Genomic DNA, 21806 nt, shown 5'->3' with positions numbered 1-21806 from the left:
GGCCCCGTGAAGAAGACAGAGGGGGCCGCGCAGCCCCACGCCACGGAGCACCACGGACCGAAGCGTAGCCGGGAGCCAGCAGCGAGGCCGGAACCTCTCGAATCTCCTGCACGGCCTGCAGGAGGAGATTTCTGATGCTTTGAGCCACCGTGGGTCTCTTGCTGGTAACTTGAGGAGGACCGAAGAGCCGGGCCCTGAACACCGCTGTGGAACGGAGTCAGAGTGCCCACCCGCCCCGGGCCCGCGGTGGCTTCTTCTATTTGTTGAGCTCATCCCGCGGGACGGGCCAGCTCTGCCTGCGTGGCTGAAACTCTCAGAGCCCTGGTTCCGGGGGAAAACGCGCGAGGGCCCTGAGGATGCCCACCACCCTCGCCCCTCCAGCTCTGCTCCTTGGTGACCCAGCTTTGCCAGCTGCTATTTGCCTGGGGGGGGGTGGCGGGGGTACCGGGGGCCACCCACCCGTGGCTGACCGACGCCTGTCAGGAGACGCCTGGGCCCAGGGCCCACTGTCCCACGTGAGGGTGTGGTTGGCTGGGCTGGGCTTCAGGATGGTCCTAGAGGGCTCAACCAGAATAACTGAATTACATCGGCTTTCTTTTCCCAGTGTACCTGTATTTCACTCAGAGCTATGAATCTTAAGCCCAGAAGATACCCTGAGGGTCTATAAGAAAGCCCCTCCCCGCCATGACCTGCTCCCGCCTAAGGTCGGCGAGCTGGTGCCTTTAACCCCTCTGACAGCCGAGGAGCCCCGGTGGCCCAGGGTGGCCGGGTCAGGTGCCTTGCCCAGGGGCTCGCAGGCGGCCGGTGGCAGAGCGGGCTCGAGTCCCCGACACCTAGTCCTGGGAGACCAAAGGCCACTTTCAGACCAGCCGCTCCCCAGCCCCGTCCTCTGCCCCAGAGTCAGACTCCACAGCCTCCGTCCTTTCTCTGAAAACTGCTAAGCACAGATGCTTCCATGCAGACTTTGGGGGTGTGAAATCCTGTTACGCGGCTGGCCCAAAGTCGTCTGTGGCATTAAATGTCAGCATGCCCAAGGGCCAGGATGCTTTCCAGGGCTTCCGGGTTCAAAGTCTGGGAGTCTGGAAGATGATGATACCATCTACCTGGATCCCGAGGTTACTGGAGAAGGTGCCTGCGTGACAGGTGACATGAGCTCAGCATGGAGAAATAGGAAAGAAACAAAAACAATCATTTCAGACCTGATATAACACACAATCTGCTTGCAAAGCTGAAATATACCCAAATGAAGCCTCTAAAATGCGTTCTAAAGGGATTTACCTATAAGCGCAAAACGAGGGGCGCCTGGGTGGCTCAGTTGTTGGGCGCCTGCCTTCGGCTCAGGTCACGATCCCGGGGTCCTGGGATCGAGCCCCGCATCGGGCTCCCTGCTCGGCGGGAAGCCTGCTTCTCCCTCTCCCTCTCCCCCTGCTTGTGTTCCCTCTCTCGCTGTGTCTCTCTCTGTCCATTAAAAAAAAAAAAAATCCTTATAAGCGCAAAATGACATCCAGGCTAGCTGTATAAGCAGTGACAGAAATGCTGAGCTCGCCTGAAGGTGAAGAGAGTAATCCTGGAGGCCTTCCTGTAGGAGAGGAGGAGTCTCAAGTCCGGTTTCACAGGCCATGGGTTGGTGATCAGAACATTCCAAAATGAGGAGAAGCTCTAGCCAATACTCAGAAACAGAAGCCTTTTATTCAGAAGTTTTGAGAGAAAACCCTGAGAGAGGAGAGGGAGAGGGAAGGAGGGAGACAGGGAGACAGAGACAGCAGAGACGGAGAGAGCCTTCTCATTTTGCTTGGGAACCAAGCACTCAGGAAAACAATTTTGAATCTTTTCAGGAAGTATGCCTTCCGAATTTCTTTCCACTTCTCCCTAAGTAAATGGTCTAAAACCTCCTGTCGTGAGGTCTGCATAGTTTCAGCGGTTCAGGTTGGTTTATTTAATTAGAGCGACGATTTCAGCCTGCCAGCCGGAGTCCAGGAGACCTCAGCCCTGCCGCCCTGCGACCCAGCATGGGGGGACTCGCTCACCCTCCGACCCTGGAGGCTATTTTTATCCGCTTGATCTCAGCGTGATTAGTAAAGGCAATTAAGCAGTCAGATCAAAGCTCAGGGCCAGCCGCCTCTCACACACTCTTTAACAACCCTTCCAGGGTTTTCAGAAGTGAGCCTAGAAGGAATCAAGCATGGCCATGAGTAAACATCACCTGAAAATGTTAGGACGACCTCATTCCACCTTGGGAAGAATGTTCCGGAAACTAGGCGCAGGCAGAGGGCCCCGGCCCCCCCTCCCATATTTTGTCGTGGCCTTTTTTTAAATAAAAAAGTGCTTTGTGTTTCCTTATTTATTTAAGTTTCTGAAGCAGAAGGACCAGCCAATATTCACAGGCTGCAAAACAAATCAGTCTGAAGTAATCTGCGGCGGGGCGGGTAAAGGGTTTCAGAGTTGACCACTGCTTCCCTCAGCAGGGCCCTCTGGGGGCGGAGGGAAAGGGCGCATCCTGGCCTTGGGCATCGCCGCAGGGCCCAGGAAAGTCGCTGGGCCCAGCGGCCAGTGGCCAGGGAGGGAGGCCCAGGCCAGAACCCTAGCCCCATGCTTTTTAGCACACGGGCTGCTGAGGGCCCTGCCCACGGCTAAGACAGAAGGAGAAGAAGAAGGTGCTGGGGGTCCAGAAGCAGGGGTGCTTTCTCACTGACCACATCGTGGGGAGCAGCTCAGACTGTCCTCCAGAATGACAAAGAAAGGCCACATCTGCTGAGTAGGTGCTGGATGCCGCTCTGGCCCAGCGTAGACACCTGCCGCATGCCGGGTACTGCCTGGAAGATCGTGGGAGGGGGTGGGGGGCTCAGGCTCCGAGGACCCCATCCCGGGCAGCCACCATGTAGCAGGTCGCAGCCAAGCAGAGGGAGCAAGTCTGCAGAGCTCGAGGGGAGTCAGACAGAGACACAGAGGAGAGCAGAGACAGAGAGACACAGGAAGAGGAGACAGAGAAAGAGACACAGAGAGACGGAGACAGCTTCATGCCCTAGGTTTCTAAGGAATTCCCTGCCTTATGCCCGACTGCCTGCTTACTCCACCCAGGGAGAGTGTCGGTTCTTCTTTAACCAAAGGCACCTCGATTAAACCCTAAATTAGAACTGAGGAAACTGACCAGTGACACGGAGTCAGGGCGGGGGTCGCTGGGGCACCCCCGTGTGGGGGAAGCCTGGGCACTCTGCGGGAGGACGTGGGGTTTGTTCTGAAGAGCAAATATGGGGGTTCACACACCTCCAACTACAGGAATCTAATCACAGGGCCCCGGGCCGCACTCCAGAGCTGTCCGACACCCCCCAGGCCAGTCCACGTGTCCCGCGCTGCTCCCAGCCAGCCACTGAGCCTAGAGCGGACACCCGGGGGTGGGGGGTGCGGTGCAGGGGCTCAAAAGGTTAGAAGACAAAGTTCCCGGCTAGAAGATAACTAAGTCCTGGGGATGCCACGTACAGCATGGGGACTCTAGTTAACAAGACTGTATTGTATCCTTGAAAGCGGCTAGGAGAGATCTGCGACTATGTGTGGTGATGGATGTTAACTCATTGTGGTGATCATTTTCCAAAAGATACATGATCACATCATTATGTTGTACATCTAAAACTAACACAGTGCTATGTGTCAATTAGATCTCCATTTTTTTTTTTAAAGATTTTATTTATTTATTTGACAGAGAGAGACACAGCGAGAGAGGGAACACAAGCAGGGGGAGTGGGAGAGGGAGAAGCAGGCTCCCCGCAGAGCAGGGAGCCCGATGCGGGACTCGATCCCAGGACCCCGGAATCATGACCTGAGCTGAAGGCAGTCGCTTAACCAACTGAGCCACCCAGGCGCCCCCAATTAGATCTCCATTTAAACCTTTAAAAATAAAGCACTACTACTACTGGAGAACAGTGAGAATCGACCCCGGTGGACCACTGACCTCCCCCTTCCCCTGGGGGGCAAAACTGGGCTGAACCACCAGGGCCCAGGTGGCCCGGAGGCTCTGATCCGGTCCTGATAAGAAATCAAAAGAGCCCACCCCCACCCCAAACCATCTAACCACAGCTCTCGGTCCTCAGAGCCACCTCCCCAGGAGTCAGGCTGTCCAGACGCCCCATCCATTGTCCTCCTCCCCTGAGTAAGTCTGGCGGTGATTGGACACGGGAATGTCGTCCAACCACCAAGCCGTGTGTCTCGCCAGCCACCCACACGGTGTCTGTCTTATCACTTACTCTTGGAGGAATCCTTTGTCAAGGTCAGACATCTGATCTTCATAAAAATAGTTAAATTCTGGTTATCCCGGCAATACTCCCCTGACCTGCATCGTAAACAGCGTCAGCCTAGAATGTTTCCTCATGGACAACGTGGAAGGTACTACACGTTAGATAAATCAACACAGCCTACTCCAGACCATCATGTCCACATGCGGCCACCAAACAGCCTTGCTCAAGAAGAATGTGGCGTTCTCCCCCAAGACCCTACCAGAGGGAGGTGTTCCGGTCAAGTATGGCACGTTCATTTGATGGCACATCACACGGGGTTATGAATTACGGCGAGGAGAGGTTTTTATTGACATGGGAAATGCCCAGGTCACTTTCCCTTCAGTGGAAAGGTTAGAAAAAATCCCGTCTACAAACAAAAGAACACATGTGGACTCTGTAAGGCTATTGCGGTGAGAGGAGGGACTCCTTGAGTGTGGTCAATCCCCTGAGGGCTCCAAGAACAGCTAATTCCACCCCAAACCCTCAGTATAAACACCACACGGAGGGCCCATTGTTTACCACACAGCATTGTTTCCCAGACTGGTTCCTCATGAGCTTCAGCTCAAGGCTCAGGAACTGGGAGGCGCCCCCCTCATACCCAGTCCACGCTGTGGCGGGAGGAGAGGACATGGCCGTGTATGCATGGTCAGGGCATTAAATGTGTGGGAGAACCCAGACGGCCCCCCCGCCGCGGCTCGCTGGCTTCAGGACAAGTGACCGAGCAGAGAGAAGTGTCCGTGAGGGGCGGGGGCCGCCCGCAGCGGGTTTCCTCTGCTGTAATGGCAAACACTGGGTGTTTCCTCTTTATTCCTATCCCTGGCAAACTACTCATTTCTTGCCAGGTTTATATCAACTGAGCAAAATAAACACCAGTAATCTCACTGATGGCAGAAATTAGGAATGTCCTTCCATGCACCGCCCCCACCCCCAGAGTGGACAAATAATTCTGGGGGGTGGAGTTGGCACCCAGGTGGCATCTGTGGTTTATTGGGACACCTTTGTGCAGTTCAGTCCTGAAAGCATTTGAAGTGGCTGCCGCCCCGCCCCCACCCCCCACAGGTGCGTAAACAGCCCCAGGCAGCCTCAAGAGGCCCATGGCTCTCAGGCTTTGTCACCTTGAACAATTAACATCTCACTGCGGACACTTAGCAATCGCCTTTCAAGAACTAGAAAACAGGGGCGCCTGAGTGGCTCAGTTGGTTAAGCGACTGCCTTCGGCTCAGGTCATGATCCCGGAGTCCTGGGATCGAGTCCCACGTCGGGCTCCCCCTTCTCTGTGGGGAGCCTGCTTCTCCCTCTGCCTCTGCCTGCCACTCCCCCTGCTTGTGCTCACTCTCTCTCTCTCTCTCTGTGTCAAATAAATAAATAAAATCTTTAAAAAAAAAAAAAAAGAACTGGAAAACACATCATCTGCCAGATAATTTAGGTCGTCGCCTGGCAAATTTGACATCTTCAAAAGTGATAAAGTTAACTTCAGATCGACTGGTGTCTGAATTATCACAAATTCTGAAATTAGTCCAGCATCCAGAGATTGGCCTAGTAAGAATCTCTCCAGATGGGTAACCCAGAGGCCGTGTCTAGGAGATTCTGGTAAGAAGGACTTGGCTGCTCTTGGACACATTATTCCCTACTAGAGTTTTTTAGCTTGTCAACCAAACGTTTTCCTGACATTTTACCAAATGGGAAACAAAAAAGCTTTCTCCAAGTAGCTTTCAACTTTACGCCAGGCAGATCCAAGTTCCTTGGCTTCTGCCGTTAAAACCGGATCAGGAATGTCACTGGTATTCACATTCGGTGACTACGTTGCTAGTAACAGTTACGCTCTCTCCGTGACCAAGGAACGAGGAGGGGTTAGCAGGGACTCCGCTGCGGCAGGCAAGCGGGCAGGCTGCAAGCCAAGTTCACAGAACAACAGCCCTGCCTGGGCCTCTGGGATGTGGGCCTGGGCGTCGAGACGGGCTCCCGCGAAGAGTCGGGGTGGGGTCAGGCCGGGATAATTAGAGGGAATGTCCAATCCAGTCACGAGGCCAGGAGAAGCAGGTGTCGGCCGGCTGGTTTCCCAGCTGCCCCGACCTCTTGGCCTGTTATTTCACCTGGAGTAATAGGCCCCCACCTGCACCAGGTGCTCAACCTCTTACTCACCAGAGAAATGCACATGAAACCAAACAGCAGAGCCCGACACACCCACCAGGACGCCCATGAAAGGAAACTTCACACGGAGGAACACACAGCGGGCGCTCACACACACACCAAAGTGGTAATCACGGGGACTGAGCCCTCATCTGGGATGACCCTGACCTTAGCAAGTCCTTTTGCGGTTCACACCCCGTCTCACGCCACGAAGGCTCCGCCAAGGGGCGTCTTCAGGTCCGGGTGGCAATGCTCCTGGACACGAGCCTAGATCTTTCTGGCAACGCCACTGTACAGAGAAAACAGTAGGGTAAGTGGCAGGAAAGAGCAGTTCTCTCCCTTAACCACTGGACTTCACTTCTCTTCATAAAATACTCGTATGATCTCTAGTTATGTCTGTCCCTTCGAGACGTGGCCGTGGAACACTGCTTCTCAAAGGTTATTGCCGGTTTGTTTAAAATGCGACGTCCCAGGGGCGCCTGGGTGGCTCAGTCTATGAAGCGGCCGGCTCTTGGTCTCGGCTCAGGTCATGGTCTCGGGGTCGTGGGATCAAGCCCCACGTCGGGTTCTGCGCTCAGATTGGAGTCTGCTTGAGGTTCTCTCTTTCCTTCTGCCTCTCCCCCACCCCCCGCTCATGCGTGCTCTCTCTCAAAGAAATAAATAAAATCTTAAAATAGGTAAACAAATAAAATGCAACATCCTGGACCCGGCACAGAGGTTCTGATGACTGGCTGAGATGCAGCCCAGAAATGTACCTTTTCAGAGACTCCCAGATGCCTCAGATGCAGGTGGTCATCGTGCACACCAGGACGATTTGGGGAGTGAAGGAACATGATTAAGGATTAAGCCAGGAAACAGCTTAGGGAAGTTAATTCTAACACACTTAAAAGTTTGCCTCCCCCCTCCTCTCTCAGCCAATGTTGGGGAAAAGGACAGAAAATCATAGTGGTCAGGGGAGGAGATCAGGGGAGGGTGTCCTGCGTTAGGATGTCCTCATGTATTTCCTTTCGGTTAGAGGCTTCCATCCTTTATCATTATTTGGCATCTTTTATGCAAGAATGATAACTAGATACAGAAGTACTCGACAACCGTAAAGCTTTTCCAAATATACCTTGCTGGTTTCTTAACAGCTTTGTGAGGGGTGCAGGGCAGTTACCATTAACGTGCAGACGGGGAAGGACACACAGACCAGAGACGCGACTCGTCCAGCCTCGCTGGGGTCCGCACACTCGGCAGCCTCCCATCCGCCTTGGAGCACACGAGATGCCCCTGTTTGAAGGAGACAGACAATTTCTGGCATCTCTTTCTCCCCCGTCTCCAGTGATGCCTGCTGACGGCCGTGTCCACCATGGGGTGGCTGCCGTGGTCCCGCCAGGCATGTCATCCCCTCAGACGACCCCAGCCCTGAATTGCAACTCTGACTCCACCTTTGTCAGAACGGCCTCTCTGATTACAGGCTCCCGGCGGCCCCCTCCCCACATTCACTCAACGGTGTGGCAGGTCCTCAAAATATTAAAAATGGAACTGCCATTCGACCCAGCAGCCCCACCTCCAGGTGCACGGCCAAGAGAATGGAAGGCGCGGCAGCGAGGGGTTACGCGGCCACCCGTGTTCACACAGCATCACTGATGGCAGCCAAGAGGGGGAAGCAAGCTGAGCGCCCGTCGCTGGATGAGTGGATGCCGTCCCGCCTCCTCCTACAACATGAAAGCCTTGAGAGCCTTATGCTAAGTGAGAGAATCCGGGCACCGAGAGGCAAATGCTCCGTGAGTCCACTTACACGAAGCTGTCCCGTTCATAGAGCCGGAGAGAAGAGGGTGGGCAACGGGGGCCGAGGGAGGGAGAAGGGAAGTCAGTGTCTCCTGGGGAACTTAGGGAGTTTCAGTTTGGGAAGATGCAGAAAGTTCTGGAGAGGGTGGTGGTGATGACTGCACACGGTGTGAACGTCCTTGCTGCCGCTGAATTGTGCACTTAGCAGTGGCTAAGTTGAGGGCGCCCGGGTGGCTCAGTTGGTTAAGCGACTGCCTTCGGCTCAGGTCGTGATCCCGGAGTCCCGGGATCGAGTCCCGCATCGGGCTCCCTGCTCCGCGGGGAGCCTGCTTCTCCCTCTGCCTCTCTCTCTCTCTCTCTGTCTCTCATGAATAAATAAATAAAATCTTAAAAAAAAAAAAGAAGAAGTGGCTAAGTTGGTAAATTTTATATTATGTGTATTTTGCCACAATTAAAAAAAACCCTAAACTCCTGTCTTCCCCTCCAGCCTTGCTCCGTGCTGACATTTCTCATGCTGCTGGATGGCACCGCCGTGCTCCTGGTGGCTCGGGCCAGGGGTCAGTTGTCCCAGACTCGACCCTCACTCCCCCGTATCAAGCAGGCCACCAGGCCCCCACGTGGTCCCTTGCCACCCCGTGGCCGCCATCACTGTCCGTCTCTCCCGGGTCCGGCTTCCGTCACTCCTCACCCAGACCACACGAGAACCTCTCAGCTGGTCTCCGGCCCCCTGTGCTGCTCCAGCCCATCGGCCACACGGACGTCTGTGGGGAGTTCCCCAACGCTGACCGTATTCTCCCCCGCTCACAGTCCTCTGCAGCTGGTGGGGTGCCCTGGGGCTCCGGCCCCCGTGGCTCTCCCTCTGAATCTCCACGCCCAACACCTGCTCCGCCTGCTTCCTAGAATGTCATTTCTCTCCCATCAACTCCTTACCTCCTGAAAGCATTCTGGATCCAGAGACCATCCCAGGGGCTCCCTGTCACCCTCCCTAACGGGTGAGCCCGCCAAGCCATCCTCTGCCCCACCCCCCCCAACGGCATGCGATCACCGCTGCCCTCTGCAGAGCGAGGACTTGGGGCTGGGGCCCGAGTCTTGCCTCTCGTGTCCCCACCACATGGAACACAAGCCGTTGAAGAAGGGGAGGAGTGTGGAGGAGGAGGGAGGGGAGCCCACCCTCATTGCTATTCTCTTGCTTGGTAGTTTATAGACCCACTCTGCAAACCTCAGGGCCACAGAGTGGGCCAAATTTCCTTCCCAACTATGGCTCTTTCTAAAAAAGAAATTTACCAGCTTCAGAGACCTAATGTCTTAAAACTTAAAAGCCAATCTTGATAATAGTGTTAAGAAAGCACATTATAAGCCAAGGGTGGTGGCTTGGACAGCAAGAATCTAACTTAAAAGACCTCTGGGCCGTGCACTTTAGGAAAAGTTAAAAGTGGATGATGTTGTTGATGTATCCTTGTGCATTTAACAAGCCTCTGTTGAGCGGCTGGTAAATGCGAGGGGCCCAGGCTGCAGGGGGCAGGCTCCTGACTCGCCACACGGGAGGGGCCCCGGTGAAGGAAAGTGGCCTTCATTCTTCCTGCAAGCGTCTGCTCTGTTCCCAGTGCCCTTCTAGGAGTCTGGGCACTCGCCGGCGGTGAAGGCGAGGTCCTTGCTCACCAGCAGTTTGTGTTCATGGAGGAAGTAAGACAGTTAAAATGAGGTTAGTGAAAGCATGTGATATGAGCGCAGGTGGGCATTGAGGAGAGCTGAGGAGGGCCGACCTTGACCAGGGAGAATCTGGAAGAAAGAGCTGGCCTTGCTGGCTGGTTTGACACGCGGGGTGAGGGAAAGGCGTCTCCAAGGCTGGTCTCCAGGGGAGCCACTGGGCAAAGAGGGGCGCCATTTATGCGGGCGTGGAAACCTAGGGAAGGTGCGCATTTGGGGCGAACTCCAGCCTGGGAGAGGTCACTGCACTTGAGGTGCAGATGCCCGGCCTAGTGAGGGGAGGCTGGAGTCCAGGCTGGGTGGGGGCGACACGACGGGGCCACCGGGGAGAGCAGACCCTGCACAGGGAGTGTGGTGGGGACGGGGGTCCTGCTGGCGAGGGCGCTCACCCAGGTGCTGGGGCAAAGGGGTCGGATGCCGGCTCCAGTCAGAAAGGCCACGGGAAAGACGAGGCGTCTCAGGGGATGGGAGCGGGCCCACACGGTGAGGCGGGGAGACCCTCCCTGGCACGGAACAGCAGGAGGTCTGGCAGGGCCAGCCGAGGGCAGGGTGAGGAGCAAGCCTGGAGAGGCCGGGGCAGCCGGGGCCAGGGTCCCCACTGTGCTCGAGTCCTTGTTGCTTGTTTTTTAAGTGACCCTAGAAAATGGTGGATTTGTTCCCTTCTTATTCAAAGATCTCTACTCCTTTGTTCAACTCCTAAAGGACTCGAGAGGGTAGCAGGCAGACACGAAGACCCCAGGAGCGCTGGCGTGCGTGAGTCTGGAGAGCTCCGTGGGGACGCCCGCCCACGCTGGGGGCACGGCCGAGGCCCGGCTCTGGGCTTGGGCTCCCACTTCTGGTCCCGGCTCTGCCACGTGACGTTGGCCCAGTTTCTCACCCACTCCGTGCTTCAGAGTCCCCTCTGTGGGCGGGGGAACGGTGGCCTACACCCCCAGACCCCAGATTGAGTGAAAGTGTGCATGGAAGCATGCAACACGGTGCCCAGAGCACAGCGTGCGAATCACTTCTTTTCTAATCAACAATCTCTGCTCTGCCTTCTGTCCACTTTCCACCACCTGCACACTGTGATGGGTGTGACGTTAGAGTCTGGAAGGAACCGGAACCAGACTTCCGGAAGACAGGCCGCATCCCTGTGCACCCCGCGCCACCCGGTCACTCAGCTTCCAGCTGGGGCCTCCCATCCACGCACCACCCCCAAGACAGGCAAGCCCTTGCCTTCCTCATCCTCAGAGTTTGATCCCCAAGAGCTGCTCTTTTTTGGCAGAACAAGAACAATGGGTTGAGAAGTGAAGGACCCCGCCAGCCGCGGACAGCCGCTCTCACTCTGCAGAGGGCTCCCGTCCATCCGCCAGCCGGATGCACGCCATCGCTGCCGTCCACACAGTGCGTGGAGACTCCGTATGGTTCTCGGTCTGGAAGGGTATGCGACCTCTTAGCGACGCTTTGCCCGAGCAAGGCCACCGCCACTGTGAAGGTCTGTGACTGTTCACTCAGGACGCATCACGATGTGCCAAGTCAACTTACATCAACAGTTTTAACGAAAAGCAGGTGGGAGATTTCAGGGACCCTCAGGGGCTCTGCAAAGTCCAACGCAGACCCTTTTGCATGTACACGTGACCCCCCAACCAGGGACTTAATTACCCTAGAGACAGGTGAAGAAACGGAAGGGTCCTCGCAGCCCTGTTCCACCCGCTGGCTTCCGAGCCCTGGGCTCTCTCTGCCTCTCTCCACCCTCAACTCAAGATGGAAAATGATGAATTTCCTCCCGACACTCTGCATCTGTCCCGGCCAGCCTAAGACCAGCCTCCCCTGGGTAGATGCACCCCCGCTGCTTGGAACACTTCCTCCCAACCAAGGCCAAGCACGTCCTGTGTCCTCAGGGCCTCGTGCTTACCGACCTGAGGGACAAGCCCAGGCAGGTGGTGAGGAGGGAGGCCTGGCTTCTGTCCCCTGTGCATCAAAGGCCATTTCTGCCCTCTGGCCTGTCTCCCCAACTGCAAAGTCTCTTCCAAATGTTGTATTCTGGGCTGTCATAATCTGAATGACAATAACGTCAGGCCCTACGAGAGGCTGATGGGGACAGTCCCAGTGGCCCAGCGATGACTCAGGTGGACACTGTGGTCGACAAGCTCAATGCCCATCCTTCCCTCCCTCCTCTCTTTCACCAGCAATGACATTTAGGGGACTGACCCCATGTCTAGGGTTGAGTCCCTCCTTTTTCACTCACGATGGGTCAGGGCTTCCAGATAGACCCGTAGGCACAGGCATTGTCTAACAGTGATCCGGGCCAAGTCAGTGAACGCACGAGAAGCTTGCTGAGGCCTCTAAGGACAGTAGGTAACTCAGAGACACTGACAGGTGTCCTCCAATGACAGAGACCCAGGCTCTGGGGGATGCTGACGCTGGATGGCCACTGGAGAGCACACAGACCGGGTCCTGAGGGACAGGATGGGGCTTAGCTGCTTGATAAGCCAACCCTGGACCCACTGAACCCCTCGCTCTGCAGGCCCCCAAATTCCTGCCTGTTTCAAAGCCCATTGAGCTCCCGTTCTGATGGGGCTTACAGTTTTATCTTTCTCTGAATTCCCCCCAGAGCTCGGCCCGGACACCACAGGATGTTCACAGGCAAGGATGCTAAGAGTGTGCTCGCTGCATGAGTGAGCACGCATCACTGCCTATGGTGTGTTGGACGTCAGGCTGAGGCCCTCCGGGTTGCTTCAGTTTGCCGGAGCTCCATCATAGAGCACCGCAGACCGGGGGCCTTAAACTACAGAAATTCGGGAGTCCGAGATCCAGGTGTGGGCAGGGCGGGTTCCTCCCAGGCCGCCCTCCCCAGCGTGTGGACGGCCGTCCCTCTGCGTCTCTGTATCCTGACCTCCCCTTCTTAGAAGGACATGCGTCAGATTGGAGAAGGCCCACCCTCCTAACCTCACTTTACCTTCATCACCTCTTGAAAGGCCCTATCCCAACACAGTCACATTCTGAGGTCCTGTGTTAGGACTTTATACGTCCATTCTAGAGGGACACATTTGGCCCCGAGCAAGAATTATACCATTTTCGGGACGCCTGGGTGGCTCAGTTGTTAAGCGTCTGCCTTTGGCTCAGGTCATAATCCCAGGGTCCTGGGATCAAGCCCCGCATCGGGCTCCCTGCTTGGCGAGAAACCTGCGTCTCCCTCTCCCACTCCCCCTGCTTGTGTTCCTGCCCTTGCAATCTCTCTCTCTCTCTGTCAAATAAATAAATAAAAGCTTAAAAAAAAATTATATCATTTTAACCTGCCCAGAAACCCTGCAGAACCTTCAAGTTGGACCCCCCCACCCCCAGTGCTCAAAGGGGATGCATCTGGCCCAAATTCCCACAGCCAGGAGTAGACAAGCCAGGATTCCCAGACACACCTCTTCCCTCCAAGTCCAGAGCTACCAAAGGCCACGTCTGGGAAGAACCCCAAAACCCGCTGAGTGAAACGCTCTGTGAGTTCTGTGTGCTCCGCACCTGGCAAGGAGCAAAGGAAAACACAGCGAAACTTCCGCAGTGCTCTGTTGGGGCGTTGATCTAACACTCAGGGAATCACAGAAGCGTTCTTGGTCCTGTCCTGAAGGACATGCCTCTTCTTCAGGGAAACAATCCAACTGCTTGGCTCAAGAGAGCTTATGGATCCCCACTCCACTTTGGTGATAGCTGCTTGGCCACAGCTGGATGTCCGTCCCAACTCCCAGCTGTTGCCGCTCATCCAACCGGGGGTAAGTCCCTGGCCCGGGGTTGGCCTGACACCAGCTGGACCCACCAGAGCCCTCCCCCAGTGTGAAACTTCATCACACGGAGAGCCAGTCTTGACTCCTCCCTCGTGGCAAAGCAGGGAGGTGGGAGGGGCAGCCGGTGGCCTTGTTTCCTGCCACCACGTAGAGAAGACCGTCTGAGTCAGGCCGAGCCCAGGGAGAGGCGTAGTGAAGGCAGAGATGCGGGTGGGGAGACAGGGCTTGCAATTCTGGGACTTTATTCCTCTTGTCCCTGAAGGCATCTGTCCCCTACCTTTCTTGGGGTTTCATTTCCACGAACGCATCAAAGGTGCAGACCCCGACAACGATGATGTTCTCCAGCAAGGGTACTGTCCTCTTGAGGGACGCAGAACCTGGATGCTCAGCCGACGTTCAGAGGGTTCAGAGGTGTTCACTCCAGGCTACCCGCTGGGCTGGGTCATGGGCTGTCACGGTTAGAGACGGTGGGGTTCCTGGTACTATGGTCTTTGCTCCTGTTAAGGGGTTAGATTGTGTCCCTCTCCACCCCCCACCCCCCAAAAAATTCATATGTCAAAGTCCAAACTCCCAGAACCTCAGAGTGTGAACTTCTTTGGAAATGAGGCCATTGAAGATGTGATTAGTCACCATGAGGTCTTACCAGAGTAGGGGAGTTCCTAATGCAAAATGACTGGTTGCTTATAAAAAGAATATTGTATGGAAAGGGGTCCGCACAGCGGGGGAGGCCACGTGAAGGCATAAGGAGAACGCCGTCCGCAAGCCCGGGAGTGCTGGGAGCTGGGAGCAAGGCCTGCACAACCTGCTCACAGACTTCCAGCTTCCAGAACTGGGAAACCATAATTTACGGTGTTTAAGCCACTCTGCCTGTGGGGTTTGTTAAGGTGGCCCTGGCAGACATATGGCACCCATGCCCGGCCTCCCAGGCCTGGGGTCTGGGGTCTCGCTCACGATATTGTCTAAGAGGCTGGGGAGAATCTCTCCCCGACCACTGCACCGGGCGTCTGGAGGGAAATAGCACTGGACACATAGGTTTAAAGAAGGAGCAGGTGGGATGCTCACAGGAAAGGAGGGAGCGTGAGTATCGACACAGGTGGGATGTCACAAACTGAGGACTGAGGTTCTGGACACCTTAGGGGAAGGACAGCAGAAGTCATGAAAAGTATCAAAGAGGCCAAAGTGAGGGAGTCCAGGTGGCTCAGCCAACTCTGCACCTGGCTCATTCCCCTCCCTCCGTGGCCTTGAGGCAGCGCCAAGGAGAAGCCTTCAAGTTCACAGCCAACAGTTGCAAGAAGGTCCCCCCAGCAGCCCAAAGCCCTCCCCCACCCCCAGCCTGCACTCACTGCCGACCTGCAGGGCGAGCAGAGCAGAGCTGACCGTTTCTTTTCTCAGGGTCAGCCAAGTCTCATGACAAAAGGTGGTGTGACTTAGTAAGCTTTCCAGAATGGCACAACCTTCCAGAGGGGGTGTTCCCGCTGTGCTCCGGGTGACCGCCACGTTTCCAAAAACATTCTGTTTCCACACTTGGCTCGCCGGAGTGGGCGAGCATTGCACAATGGAAGTAGATAAGAGCAAGCCAGTCTTTCTGAGCACAGGGGCCACTGTGTGCTTACGAGGACTAACAAGAGGGCAGTACGGGGAGATGTGGGTACTGGGCATGCTTTTAAATCCTCTGCAGGTGTCTGGTGTCCTGAGGACAGATGCCCACAGCTCCCCAGTCTTGCTGCACCCACCCCCTGCTTCACAAGCAGAGACACGAGAAGGGGCACTTCCTGAGGAAGAATGATTCACTGTGCTCGTTCTGCAAATAGCACTCGGATAACAAGAAGGCTGGGACTCAGGAATCGCCAAAGGCCACACACTGGTCTGCTGGGCCGGTATTTGCCTTCGGTGGGCTTCACTAGGAGATACCGGAAGACGGAGAAACTCCCACAGTGGGAAGAAAAGGGAGTTTTGCAATACGGTCCTAAAAGGGTGCACTCTCAAATAAATACGTGCTTTCAACACCAGCTGTGAAGAGCTTCGGTCCCCAGCCTTGACCCTGAATGTAATGTGTCAATTTGCTGCAGCCACGAGAAGTCGCTGGTGGTATTAGCGAGGAACAGGCATTAACAAACCTGTCACAGCAAACCCAGAAGCAGTAGCAGAATTAATTTTTCCTTCGTTAATAATACCCTAATTTGCATGATTAATATGTCATGGTCGATAAACACAGGCAGCTACGAATAAAATCACTGAACAAAAATGCCACCTGCTGAGCAAAAAGAATAAGACAAATAAATGACTTGACACAGCTAAATGAGCAGGAGACACTGTATTTCCCCCAAAACAATGTTCGAAATGCTTGAAATGTCACCATTATTGGGAGAACTGGCTGAGGAATACAGAGACAATCATTCCAGACGTTTCCGTGGAAGGATGAGCTCCAGGGTATTCTTGACTCTGGCAGGTCGCCACAGGACAAGGCTGACTCCTGCCAGCACACTGGGCTCCTTCCTCACCTTGCCCTGCTTCCTGTGCCAGGCTCAGGCCACTGGGCAGAACATTCCAGGCCAAAGTGGTGCCACCATCAGCCCAGATCCATGTCTTCCGCCAGCTGCAAGCCTCAGCAATTTTTGGCTGGAACTGGGGAGCAGGACTGTTGACAAGGGCTGGAGCGGCTGCAGGGAGCGGAAGGGAAAGGGAAACTGAAATGACCCTAAAAGGGCCTCACATGGGTTGGCCAGACCCTCTGAGGACACAGGCCCAGTGCCGGATGCAGTGCCGGGAGCTAGGGAGAAAGTCATGCGTGGGTCCTGGGTGCAGACGACGGCCTGAAATCCTGGAAGGCAGAGCAGCCGCAGTGGAGAGAGCCTGAGCAACAGAACTTTCTGCAATGATGGGAATGTTCTAGATCTACAAGGTGCAGCCACGGACCACCACACATGGATTGAGCACCCGAACGGCGGCTAGGGCGATGCAGGATCCATGTGCACTGGATTGTCCATTTCATTCCATTTTGATGAACGTAAATCCAAAGAGTCTCTTGCGGCTGGTTGTCATGTCACCACCGCCAACAGGGTCTGGAAGGACGCTCCTGCCCCAGGAATGAAAGCAGCATGGGTCCCACAGCCGTTTCCTGGCCGCGACCTTGAGAGACGGTTCACCTCTGGCCTTCTTTGTCGGTGGCAGAGGGGAGGGGCTTAGCTGGTGCTTGGGATCCACATTCTGCATCCTCACTTAAATAGCCGAACGGACTGATCTGTTCATATTTTGGCATCACTCAAAACCGTCCAGGGGCCCCCACTACTTACCAAAAGCTGCGCCCCTTGGGACTTGCGGTCTTCACAAGCTGCCCCTCTGCCCCCCTGCGTCCCCTGCATCCACCACGAGATGCTGGCCACACCGGTGCCTCCTGCCCGTGCCTCATCTCACACCACATCCGCACTGCCCCTCGTCACCCCCCAGTCCTGGTGGGAGGCCCGCCTGGAGTTGGAGCCCGTGGCCTCCTCTACCCCAGAGTGAGCCTCGCTCAGCCTCAGGCTTATTTATCCCTCGTGACTATTTACATGCAGTCATATTGCCCCATCATGGCAGCAGTGAGATGGCACAGCAGAGGTCCTGTGCACGTGTGATCACAGGCAGCAAGGGAGGCAGAGGTCTGGGGACCCTGTCCTCCCCGCCAAGCAGATGTGGGGCCTCAGGAAGCTACTGGACCTCTTCACCTCTGGGCTCCTCATCCGGACATGAGGGTAGCAATGCCTTCCCTTGGGTCTGATGGAAGCCTAATCCAAGCGGGCCTGGAGCTCCCTGCACCAGCCAGTGCCCAGCAGATCCTCAACCCCAGGGGGCCTCCGCCGCACCCCATAGGATGGTCCCGTTCCTCTGCTCTCCACCGGCTCACAGCAGATGATGAAAAACTATTGCCGATTGCGGGGGCCGGGACCCACAAGAAATAATATCACAAAGGGTTTTTATCTCAGCCTTATTTGGTGAACAGGAACTGAGCGAGCTCCGTGTTAATGACCTCTGCCTAACCACCTTTCTTTGCTTTTGTCAGCCTCCTCCTCAAAGAAAGAGGACAAGGAGGAGGAAGAGAAAACACACGGCGGAGTGAGGCGTGCTGGAATTGTGCACATGTGCTCAAATCCACAGGACAGTGATGGGACAAGTGTGCTCCCTGATCCCTTCCCCAGCCCCAGGCTCAAAAGCGGGGTGTAATTTCTGCACCTGTCTGAGCGAGCCGGCCCCAGCCACGGCTCAGAAACTGGGCACAGGAGTCCAGCACTACACCCCACAATGGGCCCGTCCCACTTCCAGTTCTCTTCCCTCCACCGATCAGGGAGAGCAGTCTGCCCCGACTGCATCTGTCGTCACGGTGCGAATCACGCCGACGCAGTGTCTCACTTGAACGGTGTCTGCTGCGGTCTCTCACAGTCCACGCCCCCCGCACCTGTGATCTGAGGCACACGATGCTGACTGAAGACCTTCACATGCGCCCTGCAGAAACCAGGGGAGAGGTGGGTCCGGGGGGCCCGTTCTCTGCCTGAAGCCACGTTCGAAGACATGACATAGACGAAATTCTCATATTTTCCTTACACCTGCCGAAGGCTAGGTTTATTTCTCATCGACAGCAGCTTCTCTTTGCCTTCACGATTCGGCGGTGGGCTTGGTGCGCTGGCCACAGGGACACCCACAGCCCTGGCCCGTCTCCCCGCGCTCCTGCCTCTGCCCTTTTCCAGGACCATCCTACAGAAACATATCACCAGCCACATGTATGAGCTTACATTCTCTCACAAACACGTTTCACAAAGTCCTTTAAAAAATAGATGAAATCTATTTTAATATTATGTGTTATTTAACCCAGTGTTATCCAAAATATAATAAGAAATCATATATTTAGATTACTTACAGGGCATTTTACATTTTTTTTCATGCTAAGTTTTTGAGATTCAGTGTGCATTTTAGACTCTTCAGCACGTCTGGGTCGGGCTGGCCACATTTCAAGTGCCCCAAAGCCCCGTGTGGCTCATGGCCACCCTATTGGACACACCGCTCTAGTCCATCTGACTTGTTGTCATGGACGGAATGTTTGTTTCCCCCCACCAAATTCATATGTTGAAGCCCTAACCCCAGTGTGATGGTGTTAGGAGGTGGGAACGTTGGGAGGCAGCTAGGTTTAGGTGAGGCTGTGTGGGTGGAGGTCCCATGATGGCATCACTGTCCTTATAACAAGAGCTACCCTCATGCTCTCTCTCTCCCCCCTCCCTCTCTCTTCCACGTGAAGACACAGCGAGAAGGCAGCCGTCTGCAAGCCAGGAGAGAGCCCTCACCACAACCCCAGCATGTGGCACCCTAATCTCAGGCCTCCAGCGTCCAGAACTGGGAGGGCAGGCTGAGCTGACTGGGACACGGGGTCTGCAGGACCAAAGCCCCCAAATGGGCAAAACAGAGCTCTCGGTAGGGGCCTGGGGCAAGAGCAGCAAGAATGAGGACCCCGTGGGGACCATGCTACTCGTCATCAGGCCTCACGACATTCCTGAGTGAGTTCCTGCATGCAGGGCATCGTGGGCAGAGAATGACATTTCCAGTTTCTATCATGCTTGAGGTTCACCGTTTAGGGGGGAAGATGGATGATAACTCTCCTTCACACCCTGTTTTACTGGTTCACCCACTACGGTTTGGGTGAAAAGTGACCAGGGGTCCACCAAGTGTCATGAGTCACAGTGTACATGAGTCACGGAGATGGCAGCAGGCACTGGGAATCCCAATGGAAATGGAATGATCCAGGGACCCGATGAAGGAACCCATTGCTTCTCTCCCCTACGATCGGCAACCTAGGAGGTCGGATGTGGTTGTTGCCCTTGGAAGGATTTACCAACACACCCGAGACTTGTGGGTCTCGGGTCATTCTAGTGTCTGATGTTGTCTCTGATGTGATGACCTCCACCACTCTTCCGGGCTGTCCCTGAGCCACAGGTTAATTCCTTCCGTATATCTTCCGATGCCATGTTTTCCCCCTAATAAAACATAAAATAATTAAAAAAAAAAAAAGATGCAAGACCTTGGAACTATCAAGAAATTAATTGCTCAGTTTTGCCCTATGTGACAGAAAAGTCCCAAACTTCCTCAAGGTCAACATTTTAAGTGTGAAAAGGAAACCTAGAGAATTTAGAAAACGTTTGCCTCAAATTATCATCAACAGCCGTCACAGCAGTGGTTCCTACAGACCAGGTTAAGTCACATCAAGGGACTCCCATGCTTCTAGATTCATAAAAATATAAGAAAATGATTAACCGGAATAATTAGAAATGCCTGGCAAGGTCCTTGAGTAAAAAAAGAGGACCCTGGGATTAATCCGAACACCATCTGAAATATCTGGTATCCCACGTCCGTGTTTTCGTCGGAGTGGGTGACAGAGGCCAGAACCTGCACCCCAAGGAATGACAGTGGAGTGAAATCGAGCACACCCCAGCCAACCCCTAACACCCCGACAGGACTGGAGACGGTTCCTGACACTGTGGAGGAAGCAGGCTTCAGCCAGTTTGAGCACCGCACACAAGAGTAAGTTGAGAGGAGAAAAACACTGTAAATTGTGCAAAAGGTCTCCTGGAGACGTAGCCAAGTTCGAGGCTGGAACGACACCGCGGTATGAAACCAGCCAGGCGCACCAGCCAAGAGGCTAAGCACAGAGAAATCATCTGGCCTGGGACTGGGTGGGGCTGGAAGGACAAGCCGGGGTGTCCAGCGACAGCGCGGCCCCAGAAAACACCAGCTGGGCTGTCCACGCCAAGCCCCCGCCCGCCCTGCCCACACGTCCCCAGCAACAGCCCCCGCAGACGGCCCACTGGGCTCCGGGGTCTGGCACCTGGCTGGCGGCCGAGGGGCGGGCCATCTGCTTGCGGGCGGCGGGGAGCGTGTCCTGTGTCCTCACCGCCTCTTTCCAGATGCCCACCCGTAAAGTGTCCTCTGCCTGCCCGAGGACTGTGGCCACTGGGTGTGTCCCTGGCTGTCCCCAGGCGGGTCCTCGCACCCTCCACCCGCCCCTCCCCACCGGCCCAGGGCGCACCCCTGCACTGACATCATCCCGCTGACGGGTCTCTGGTCCCGCCCCCCCCACAGGCCTCCTGGGGAGCCGTCCTCCTGGTGGGTAACAGCCACGCTTTCCAATAGGGACCGTTTAGACACATGGGGCCTTAATCCAAACCAGGCCCTCAGTGCCGAGAATTACAGGCACCTAACGGGTCTAGTGGTGGAAACTATTTTATTTTTATTCTTATTTTCACACAGTACAGCTAACACACAGTGTCCCACTAGTTTCGGTGACTCAGCAATGTTATCCACCACTCGGTGCTCGAGATAAGTGTCCTCTTGATCCCCATCACCCACTGAAACTGTAAAAGACGTGGGTTCCTGGGGCACCTGTGAGTCATGGCGTAAGGTGGGCCCTGCAGAGGCAGCTGACGAAGGAATGGGGATAGCTGGGGCTGAAAACATTCACCTCGACTGCATGAATAGTTGGGTCTTAAGCTTTTATTTATACCATAATTATTTTTTCTGATTACAAAAGTAATGTGCGTTGTGAGGAACTGAAACACTTGTTATATATTTTTAAAAAGTTTTCATGGAAAACTGTTAATACTCTTAGAGTTAATACCCTTCTAGAATTTCTGTGCGTGTGTGCGTGCGTGTACGCACACACACACTGAGAGAGAGAGACGGTCTATACACAACTTCTATAAGGAAAATCTCTCAAGGCCCAATTTCCAAGTCACTGTTCGGTTTTCCGTCACTGTGTTGATGCAGACGGAGCGCATCTCACCTGTGCCGGAGGCCGGGGGACGGACGGGGACAGACGGATGTCCTACTGCCCAGGGGCACAGGGTCCAGCAGGTGCTGGAGAGGTCTCTCACTGGGTGGAGCAGTATGGGAACAGTAACACTTTCTCAAGATGTGGGCTTTTGCTCCTGGGCCGCTAATCTCATTAAAGGGGTGTGAGCTGAGGGGTCTGAGCCGGAGTCGACTGAACTGTCGGGCTGGGAAGCGAGACCCTGCAGTTTCTCTCACCCCGTCTATCCATAACCTTGGTTTCCTTGTGCCAAAAGCAAATCCCCAAGTTCGAGTGCATACTCATGGACTCAGGAGTTTTCCACAAAGACTTCCTGGCCACAGGGACCCTTCTTAGATCTAAAGGATGTGT

At 55.0% G+C, this 21806-nt stretch overlaps 2 long non-coding RNA genes across 2 annotated transcripts; both read right to left on the bottom strand.

Annotated features, from left to right (window-relative positions):
• Positions 1 to 258: 258 nt before the first annotated feature.
• On the bottom strand, positions 259 to 7739 carry LOC115938588 (uncharacterized). Its single transcript, XR_004073647.2, has 3 exons — positions 7154 to 7739; positions 6567 to 6687; positions 259 to 1132 (listed from the first exon to the last, which is right to left on the bottom strand). It is a non-coding gene; the product is annotated as an uncharacterized LOC115938588 (long non-coding RNA).
• An 8187-nt stretch (positions 7740 to 15926) lies between these two features.
• On the bottom strand, positions 15927 to 17113 carry LOC145716384 (uncharacterized). Its single transcript, XR_014139018.1, has 2 exons — positions 16921 to 17113; positions 15927 to 16703 (listed from the first exon to the last, which is right to left on the bottom strand). It is a non-coding gene; the product is annotated as an uncharacterized LOC145716384 (long non-coding RNA).
• Positions 17114 to 21806: the final 4693 nt, after the last annotated feature.

This window comes from Leptonychotes weddellii, chromosome 12 (assembly GCF_054177405.1).
Source record: "Leptonychotes weddellii isolate Sample4059 chromosome 12, ASM5417740v2, whole genome shotgun sequence".
Taxonomy (NCBI): Eukaryota; Metazoa; Chordata; class Mammalia; order Carnivora; family Phocidae; genus Leptonychotes; species Leptonychotes weddellii.
Note: the sequence above shows the minus strand (reverse complement) of the source record. Positions and strands in the feature narration are given on the sequence as shown.